The sequence below is a fragment of the Manihot esculenta genome, chromosome 16 (assembly GCF_001659605.2).
Source record: "Manihot esculenta cultivar AM560-2 chromosome 16, M.esculenta_v8, whole genome shotgun sequence".
NCBI classification, from domain to species: Eukaryota; Viridiplantae; Streptophyta; class Magnoliopsida; order Malpighiales; family Euphorbiaceae; genus Manihot; species Manihot esculenta.
The window spans coordinates 22,227,920-22,238,540 of record NC_035176.2 but is presented as its reverse complement, the minus strand read 5'-3'; positions in this window follow the sequence as shown (position 1 = coordinate 22,238,540).

Sequence of the window (10,621 nt, the reverse complement as noted above, 5' to 3'; positions counted from 1 at the left end):
GAACCTGGGTTTTCCTCCAAAGACTTTTCATGTAAAAACTCATTTAATTTCATACTTAAAACATTAAATCACATTAAAAACATTTTTATAAAACATGATTCTACCCTTCTAGGGGTTTCCGACATCCGAGATTCCACCGGACGGTAGGAATTCCGATACCGGAGTCTAGCCGGGTATTACATTCTCCCCCCCTTAAGAACATTCGTCCCCGAATGTTCCTCAACTAGCACATGCAAAGCATAAAACATATCATTCATACTAAACACATAGCACACATAAATACTAACCTTAAAAGAGATGGGGATATTGCTGGAGCATGGACTCCCGTGTCTCCCAGGTACACTCCTCAATGTTGTGGTGGTTCCAAAGGACTTTCACCATCGGGATTTCCTTGTTTCTCAACTTTCTGATCTGTGTGTCAAGAATCCGCACTGGCTGCTCAACATAGGTGAGATCCTCTTGGATCTCCACATCAGGCTCACTAAGAACCTTGCCCGGATCTGACACGAACTTTCTCAACATGGAAACATGGAAAACCGGATGGATTCTTTCCATAGATGCAGGTAAGTCCAGCTTATACGATACATTCCCAATCTTTTGCAAGACTTCAAAGGGTCCAATGTACCGTGGAGCTAGCTTACCTTTCTTACCAAACCGAACCACCCCTTTCATTGGAGACACCTTGAGCAATACTAGATCCCCCTCCTGAAACTCTACCTGTTTCCTGTGGAGGTCTGCATAACTCTTCTGTCTGCTTGCAGCAGTCTTGATTCTCTCTCTGATTATGGGTACCACCCTGCTGGTGATCTCTACTAACTCAGGCCCTGCCAAGGCCTTCTCTCCTACTTCCTCCCAACAGACGGGTGATCTGCACTTCCTCCCATACAAAGCTTCATATGGAGCCATCCCGATGCTAGCATGATGGCTGTTATTGTAGGCAAACTCCACCAAAGGTAGATGCTGCCTCCAAGAACCGCCAAAATCCAGCACACACATTCTGAGCATATCTTCTATTGTCTGGATGGTCCTTTCTGACTGTCCATCGGTCTGGGGATGGAAGGCAGTACTGAAATCCAACCTGGTACCCATAGCACTCTGCAGACTCCGCCAAAACCTGGAGGTGAACTGGGGCCCTCTATCTGACACTATAGATACAGGAACCCCATGCAGCCTAACCACTTCATCCACATATACCTGCGCCAGTTTATCCACAGAGTAGTTGCTCCTGACAGGAATGAAGTGAGCAGATTTGGTGAGTCTGTCCACAATCACCCATATGGAGTCTAGTCTGTTGGATATTGCCGGTAACCCCACTACAAAATCCATAGCTATATTTTCCCATTTCCATTCTGGAATAGGTAGCGGGTTAAGCATTCCAGCCGGCTTCTGATGTTCCAGCTTCACCCTCTGACACACTTCGCAGGCTGACACAAACTGTGCCACCTCTCTCTTCATAGCTGGCCACCAATACACTCTCTTCAGATCTTGATACATCTTGGTGGCTCCAGGGTGAATACTGTATCTCGCATTATGAGCCTCCCTCATAATGTCTCCTTTTAGCCCTATGTCATCTGGTACACATAGTCTGCTCCCATAGCGGAGGATCCCCTTATCATCAAATCTGAACTCACTGTCCTTGCCTGACTGAACAGTCCTGGCGATCTTCACTAACTCTGGGTCCTCATGCTGTTTCTGAGCCACCTGCTCCAGAAACACGGGTGCTACTCTCATCTGTGCAATCAAAGCACTTGTACCAGACAACTCCAACTGTAGACCTTCATTCATGAGCTTGTAAAACTCCTTCACCACCGGCCTCCTTTCTGCTGTAATGTGGGATAGACTGCCAAGTGATTTCCGGCTCAAGGCATCAGCTACTACATTAGCCTTACCCGGATGGTACTGAATCTTACAATCATAGTCACTAAGCAGTTCCACCCATCTTCTCTGTCTCAAATTCAGCTCTCTCTGACTCAAGATGTGCTGCAGGCTCTTATGATCTGTGAAGATCTCACATTTTACCCCATAGAGGTAATGCCTCCACATCTTGAGAGCAAAGATAACTGCTGCCATCTCAAGGTCGTGCGTGGGGTAATTCAACTCATGCCTCTTCAGCTGTCTAGAAGCATAAGCTATCACCCTCCCATTCTGCATTAGCACACAACCCAAGCCTACTCTGGATGCATCACAGAACACTGTGAAATCCTCATTGCTGTTTGGCAAAGCTAACACCGGTGCTGAAGTCAACCTCTTCTTGAGCTCCTCAAAGCTTTCTTCACACTGATCGGTCCACTCGAACCTCTGATTCTTCCTGGTCAATCTGGTTAGAGGAGCTGCAATCTTTGAGAAGTCCTGAACGAACCTCCTGTAATAACCAGCCAAACCCAAGAAACTTCTGATCTCTGTCACTGAGGTGGGTCTAAGCCAGTTAGTTACAGCCTCTACTTTCTTGGGGTCTACCTCAATTCCGTTCTCTGACACTACATGCCCCAAGAATGAGATGCTCCTTAACCAGAACTCGCACTTGGAGAACTTGGCATACAAGCCATGTTCCCTCAAGGTCTGCAGAACTATCCTCAGATGATGGGCATGCTCCTCTGCATTTCTGGAATACACTAGGATATCATCTATGAAGACAATAACGAAGTGATCCAGATACTGTCTAAACACTCTGTTCATGAGATCCATGAATGCTGCAGGGGCGTTGGTTAACCCGAACGGCATTACAAGGAACTCAAAATGCCCATATCTGGTCCTGAAGGCTGTCTTCGGCACATCTTCTTCTCTTATTCTCAACTGGTGGTACCCTGATCTCAGATCTATTTTGGAGAAACATCCAGCTCCTGCTAGCTGATCGAATAGATCGTCGATCCTAGGCAACGGGTACTTGTTCTTAATGGTGACTTTGTTCAACTGCCTGTAGTCGATACAAAGCCTGAGGGATCCATCCTTCTTTCTTACAAACAGCACTGGAGCACCCCAGGGTGAGGTACTCGGTCGGATGAAACCCTTGTCCACCAGTTCTTGCAACTGTTCCTTAAGCTCCTTCAACTCTGCTGGTGCCATCCTGTAGGGAGGGATAGAGATAGGCCTAGTTCCAGGCATCAGCTCTATTTCAAACTCTATCTCCCTTGCAGGTGGTAGTCCTGGAAGCTCGTCGGGGAAAACATCTAAGAACTCTCTAACCACTGGCACTGAGGCGGGCTCTCTAACCTGACTGTCTAGCTCTCTCACATGAGCCAAATACCCCTGACATCCCCTCCTAAGCAACTTACGAGCCTGAAGAGCTGATATCAGACCTCTAGGTGTACCCCTTTTGTCTCCTCTGAAGACGACCTCTGACCCATCCTGACATCTGAACTTAACTACCTTGTCTCTGCAGTCCAAGGTAGCACCATGGGTAGATAGCCAATCCATCCCTAGAATGACGTCAAAGTCTGTCAAATCTAGAACCACAAGGTCGGCGGATAAGCATCTTCCCTCTATAAAAACTGGACTACACTGGCAGACTGACTCTGCAACTGTCGGGTCACACTTGGGTCCACTGACCCATAGGGGACACTCTAACCCAGAGACCATCAACCCTAACCTCTGAACGGCTCTCGGTGCAATAAAAGAATGAGATGCACCAGGGTCCATTAATGCATACACATCAGAACACCCAATGATGAGATTACCTGACACCACGGTGTTGGATGTGTTAGCCTCCTGCTGTGTCATGGTGAAGATCCTGGCTGGAGCTGATGGACCTTCACCTCTGAACCCTGCTGAAGAAGAGGCTGACCCTCTCCCTCTGCCTCTGCCACTGGCCTGTGTCATGGCTGGAGCTGCTGGCTGTGCTACACTGCCTGAAGCTGTCTGCTGAGGCTGTGCCGTAGGAGCTGCCCTAGGACACTCCCATGACATATGTCCCTGTTGCCCACATCTGTAACAGGATGTGGTCCCAAACCGGCATACTCCCCTGTGTGGCTTACCACACCTAGCACACACAGCATTACCTGCACCTGAGCTCGAGCCACTGCCTAAACCCAGACCTGACTTGATCTTACTCCAGAACTTGTTCTTCTTTGACTTCTTGGGGCCTCTGTCCCACTTCTTACTGCCTGAAACAGCTGCACTCAGAGATGAAGAGCCTGGGGTCTTAGAACCTGAAGGCTGTGCCACTGACTGTTTTACTCTCCCTTCGATGATAGCACTAGCCTCCATCCTCCTGGCCATATCCACTATGGCGTGGAAACTTTCTCTATCTGCCGACTGTATCAAGGAGGAATACCTGGAATGGAGCTTCATAACATACCTCCTTGACTTTTTCTGATCTGTATCCAGATTCTGCCCAGCATAAGGCAACAGCTCCAAAAACCTGTTAGTGTACTCATCAATACTCATCTCATCCGTTTGCCTTAGCTGCTCAAACTCTATCATCTTCTGTTCCCTTGAGCTATCAGGGAAAGCCCATCCAGCAAATTCGTTGGCAAACTCCTCCCAAGAAAGACTGTCCACCCTTGGCTTCACATAGGCCTTGAACCACTCACGGGCCTTCTTGCATTTTAGGGTGAACCCAGCCATCTGAATGGCTCTACTGTCATCAGCCCCTATCTCATCTGTTATGGTTTTGACCCTCTCCAGGTACACAAACGGGTCATCACCTGTTTCATATTGGGGAGCACCCAACTTCATGTAGTCGGTCATCTTCACCTTGCTCCCTCCAGATGAGCTAGGTTGAGGTATTTGGGTTTCTGGTTCTGCTGGGGGTGGAGGAGGTGCAACATTCTCTGAGGTAGGGTTTGCTGGATGTGGATAATATGGTGGAGGTGGGTACATGGGATACTGTGTGTAAGGTGGGTAGTATGGTGGGTATGGCATCTGTGTGGGAAAGGGCTAAAGCTAGGATAATCCGATGTACCTCCCATCGAATACCCGGGATTCTGTGAGAAAGGTGGGTAATGAGGTGGCTGAACAAAACTCGAGGCCTGAGTGCCTCCTTGGGACTCTCCCATGCCTTCCTCTGACATACTCATCCCCAAACTGCCATCCCTCCTCTGGTCCACATCCATGTCATCTCCCACATCTTCTGACATACCACCTTGAACTGTTCCACGTACCGATCTGCTTCTACCCAGATCCAAAGACCTTCTAGGGTCTCTCACTGCTCTGTCCCTGTTGGACCTGCTAGACATTGCCCTAGGCAATGTAGGAGGACGGGCGCTCATGCCCTCATCCTCAGGTGGTACTCCAGTCAATCGTGCAGATCGACGAGTTCCTCTCATCCTGTTTCTGAAAAACAGTACATTCAAGTAAACATCAGCATCATATGGTTCATGTGGGCACACATGAACCCTCATCACATACATAACATACATATCACATCATTTATGCACATGCATATTATCATGGCATATCACATCATCATTCAAGACAGGACTCTACATCCTATCCTAGTGGACATGACCTTTCCTATTGTGCTTGACCTCCTATAACATCTATGAGCCCGACACTCTAGGTCCGACCATATGAACCTAGGGCTCTGATACCACTCTGTAACGCCCCGGAAATCCGGACCGCTACCGGCGCTAGGATCCAGATCGGCTTAAGGCCGCCGGGACCCGTAGCAAGCCTGACCTGTAACCTGTAAGCCTGTTTTATCCCATACATGATCAACATCATACATACTATCATCAACCTGTACAATTTTCCATCTCATACATGAACCAAACTCAACCTGTGCATGCCATAACATATACATAAACATAGTCCCTCTGTGGGATCTCATCAAGCCTCAAAGGGCTATACATCATATGGTGAGTTGGTTTACATAAACATCATCTATACATTACGATCATGTATCAAAAGGGATAACAACATCTATAGGGTCAAGCACAATTCTAACCTCAATACATCTCATTACATAACATACTGAAAATTCTTACATTACATCATAAAACAATTGTCATGTCCACAACCTAACTATTACATACATCTGACTTTTACCCTTCTTGCCTCCTCTATCTATCCTGTACCTGCAAACCTGGGGGTTAGGGGAAAGGGGTGAGCTTCAAGAGCCCAGTGAGCAGAATAATAATAAAAACATTATATTTTGAATCATGCTCTTCATGGAATGCAACATAACACAACCATATCATATCAAAGGTAAACCTGTCACCAGCTAATCCCATCGTCATATTAAATGCCAGCGGCGTAGTCAGAGGCCCACTGGTCTTCCATTAAGCATAGCATTACTTACACTGCCCCAAGGCCTTATCAGGCACTTGGTCTTGACGTTCCATAGTGCCAAGGGCGTGGTCAAAGGCTCCCTGGACTTCCATTTTCTAGTGCCAAGGGCGTAGTCAGAGGCTCCCTGGACTTCCATTTTCTAAGGACTAGTGGATCATCCAGCATTTACCCACATCAACATCATAGTATGCAATGCAACATATTCGTGAATTCTAATGCAACATCCTAAAATATCTCATGGCAATCGTGATGCATGAACATGCTCAAAAATTTATATTTCATTTATTTAAAACTTAAGAGTTTATTCTACTCACCTCTGGTTGCTCTGACTGACACAAAAGCAGCTATCACTGCTGGGGTCCTCGGTTCCTCGGGTCCGAACCTACACAGGTGGACTCAAATGAGGGACCAAACATACTTAAACATGACTCTAATATACTCCCCAAAAACCCCCTAAAACATCATAAATTAACCATTAGAATACATGCATGAAATGGCTGGACAGGGCACTTTCGGCGGCAGGTTCGGCGGCCGAAAGTCCCTCCAAAGACGAAAGTCAGGCAGGTTCGGCGGCACCTTCGGCGGCCGAAAGTGCCAGACAGAGACGAAAGTCTCTTTTCGGGGGCACCTTCGGCAGCCGAATGCTGCCTCCACAAGAGGGGTTCGGCGGCCGAAACTCCCTTCGGCTGCCGAACCTGGTTTCTGCCAAACGGGCAGAAACTTGGTTCAAATGAACCTCCTGCCTCCCAAAATCATAAATCATGCATAAACTTGATCTACAACATGCATACTTCACATACATCACACCTAGGGGTCTCAGACTATCAAATACCCCATCTACAACACTTCCAACAACACATAAACAAGCTACATTGTTCATCAAAGCATCAAAACCCATAAACTCAACATATACCCTAACATGCATTTCTACCCATAGATCTTGCATAAAACTTAGTTAAAACACATAAGGAGCTTAAGATCGGCTCTTACCTCTTGAAGATAGAGAGAGAGGCGATCAAAACTCGGAGATCCGTAAAAATGAGCTCCTGAGTTCCCAAAGCTCCAAAACTTGCTTTAAATGCTCAAAACCTTCAATGCAAGCTCAAAACTCAAGAAAAATGGTGGGGATTTGGAGGAAGAACAAAAGATTTGGGTGAGGGAGGTTGGAAGCTAGCTGTGGCCGAAAATGGGAGAAAACCTCGCCCATTTCGGCTAAGGGTCCCTTTTATAGTGGCTGGCCAGGCCACGTTCGGGGGCCGAATGTGCCTCCGAATCCATGCAATGTTCGGCGGCCGAACTTGACTTTCGGCGGCCGAACCTGGACTTCCCTCACTCATGCTTTCGGGGGCCTAACGTGCCTCCAAAACGCATGCATGTTCGGCGGCCGAACTTGACTTTCGGCGGCCGAACCTGGGTTTTCCTCCAAAGACTTTTCATGTAAAAACTCATTTAATTTCATACTTAAAACATTAAATCACATTAAAAACATTTTTATAAAACATGATTCTACCCTTCTAGGGGTTTCCGACATCCGAGATTCCACCGGACGGTAGGAATTCCGATACCGGAGTCTAGCCGGGTATTACACTAATGCTTTCATCTTTATGGGCCTAAGTTATCCATTATTCTGGCCGATTACTCTGCCCCTTTCTTCTTCTTCTTCTTCTCTCTCTCCCTTTTTGTTAACATTCAGTTATATCATTACTAGTAAGGCACAACCATTTTACATGGAAGAATTCAGAAGACTTTTATTTTACATTAATCATAGAATTACACATAGTACCTTTTAAGGTGATGTACATTATAGGCATGTGGTTCTCTTTTTTCGCTTAGATCTTCTAAATGAAATATGTCTTGTCTGACCACTTTTACGATTTTGAATGGCCCTTCCTATGTGGGAGCGAGCTTCCCCTAGCCTTCTCTTTTACTGGTGGCATCTAGTTTTCACAGGATCAAGTGTCCTGCCATTAATATTCTATCTTTGACTTTATGGTTGTGGTATCTAGCTGCCCCTTGCTGATAAGCCACGGTCCAGATACTAGCAATGTCCCTTAGTTCTTTTAAGGCATGTAAGTTGCTTCGTAGCTTTTCATTCTTGCTTAGCTCATCACAATATTGCACTCAGTATGTGGAGATTTTTATCTCGATGGGTACCATGGCCTCAGTCCTATATGCTAAAGAAAAAGGTGTTTCCTCGGTCACTACCCTTGGTGAGGTCCTCTAGGCCTATAGTATGCTTGAAAGCTCATCTACCCATCTAGTTTTTGCTCCATTCAGCCTCTTCTTCAGGCCAGTCAGGATAGTTTGATTGGTTCCCTCTGTTTTCCCATTGGTCTAGGGATGAGCTACCAATGCAAATCTATGGTCTATTCTCAAGTTTTCTATGAACTTCTTGAACTCCTTACAATCAAATTGGGTCCCATTATTTGATATGAGGACTCGTGAAACCCTAAATTTGCATACTATGATGCCTTATACGAAGTCAATCATCTGTCCTGCTGTGATACTCCTGACCACCTCGGCCTTTGGCCACTTGGAGAAATACTCTACAACTACTATCATATACTTTCTTTGGCTGGTGGTTTGGGGAAAGGGTCCGAGGATGTCAATCCCCCACTAGGAGAATGGCCAGGGAGCTGAGATACTGATCTAGGCTACTAGAAGTGCATTGATTTCCCTTCCAAACTGTTGATAGATGTCACACCTTTTCACAAACTATTCCACATATGTCTTTAGGGTGGGCCAGTAGTACCCTTGTCTGAAGATCTTGTTCACCAATGTGGTTGCCTCTTTATTGATGCCACAAGTACCTTGATGAATCTCGTCAATGATACGGGAGGCTTCTTCTTACCCTACATACCTGAGTCAAGGTGTAGATTTCCCTCTTTTGAGCAGCTCTGTCTTTATACAAATAATTTCCTACCTTGGCTGAGATTTTCTTCACTTTGTTCTTGTCATTAGGCAGCTCTCCTTGGTCAAGATACACGATGAAGGGATCCATCCAGCATGGTCCAAAGTAAAGATGCATAATAAGCACATGCTTCTGAAAGCTCAGCTGCGATACTGTCTCTAGTAACAATTCTTACGGAAATTGCCCTAGTTCTTCATGAGTCAGCTGACTCATCAAATCAGCCTCTTCGTTCTAGGCTCGTGGTATTAAATTCACTTGGAGAGGGATGCTTTTTGACTCAAATTCATACTGCAGTTCTCGTACCCGGACTAGATACTTTTTTATCATTTGATCTCATGCTTAGTATACCCCTTAGACCTGATTGAAGACTAGCTACAAGTCACTAAGAACCTTAAAGTCACTTATTCTTGTCCCCATTGCTGACTGCATCCCGTTAATTAGAGTCTCATACTCAGTTATGTTATTGGTTACGGGAAAGTTGAAACATAGTGCATACAAGATGACCAACTTGTTTGACCTTTCTAGTATTGCTCCTGCTCCGTTCTAACTTGGCCCGGCTGCCCCATCTACGTGTGGGGTCCAGAGGTATATGTGATTGTCTTCATCGACTTTTCTTGTCCGTCCTTCATTCCTTTTTGCGTCTTGGTTCAGCCCTTTATAGTTTTTTTTCTTCAATGAATGAGCACTCGTCTCTGAAATCCACCAACACTTAAGCTTTCACCAACCTGCGAGGCTTATATTGTAAACGATAAGGTCTCATCTCGATTGACCAAGCTAGCATCTATCCTGACATTTCTAGCCACTACAATATTCTTTTAAGGGGTTGTTCTGTCACCACAATCCCTTGGTGATTTTCCAGGTACACTTTGAACATTCAAATGGTTAGGAGGAGAGCCAACGCCACCTTTTCAATGTTGGGGTATCTAACCTCGGCCCCTTTCAGTACTTTACTTACATAGAATATTGGTTTCTATATATCATTTTCTTTTCAGACCAGCACTGTGCTAATTGCCTAGTCGTAAGCTGCCAAATATATATACAGATCTTCTTTGTCTATAGGTCGGGTGAGGATCTTTGGGGAGCTTAAGTAATCTTTCAAGAACGGTCAAAATCTCCTTGAGATCCTTCACATGCTCTTCAAAAGACCGACTCTTTATTATTATGTCATCCACGTATACTTTTGCATTCCGACCTATTTACTCTTTAAAGATTTTATTCATCAATTGTTGATAGGTTGCTCCTGTATTCTTTAACCCGAATGGCATTGCCCAGTGGCAATAGATAATGTCTTTGTTATGAATGAGGTTTTTTCTTCAACTACCTCATGCATGAGGATTTTATAGTAACGTGACATAGCATCCAGTGATGACAAATACTCAAAACTAACCATAGCATTGACCAATTTATTATTTTCAGGGAGGGGGCAATAATCTTTTAGGCAAGCCTGATTAAGGTCAATGAAATCTATACACATCTGGTATT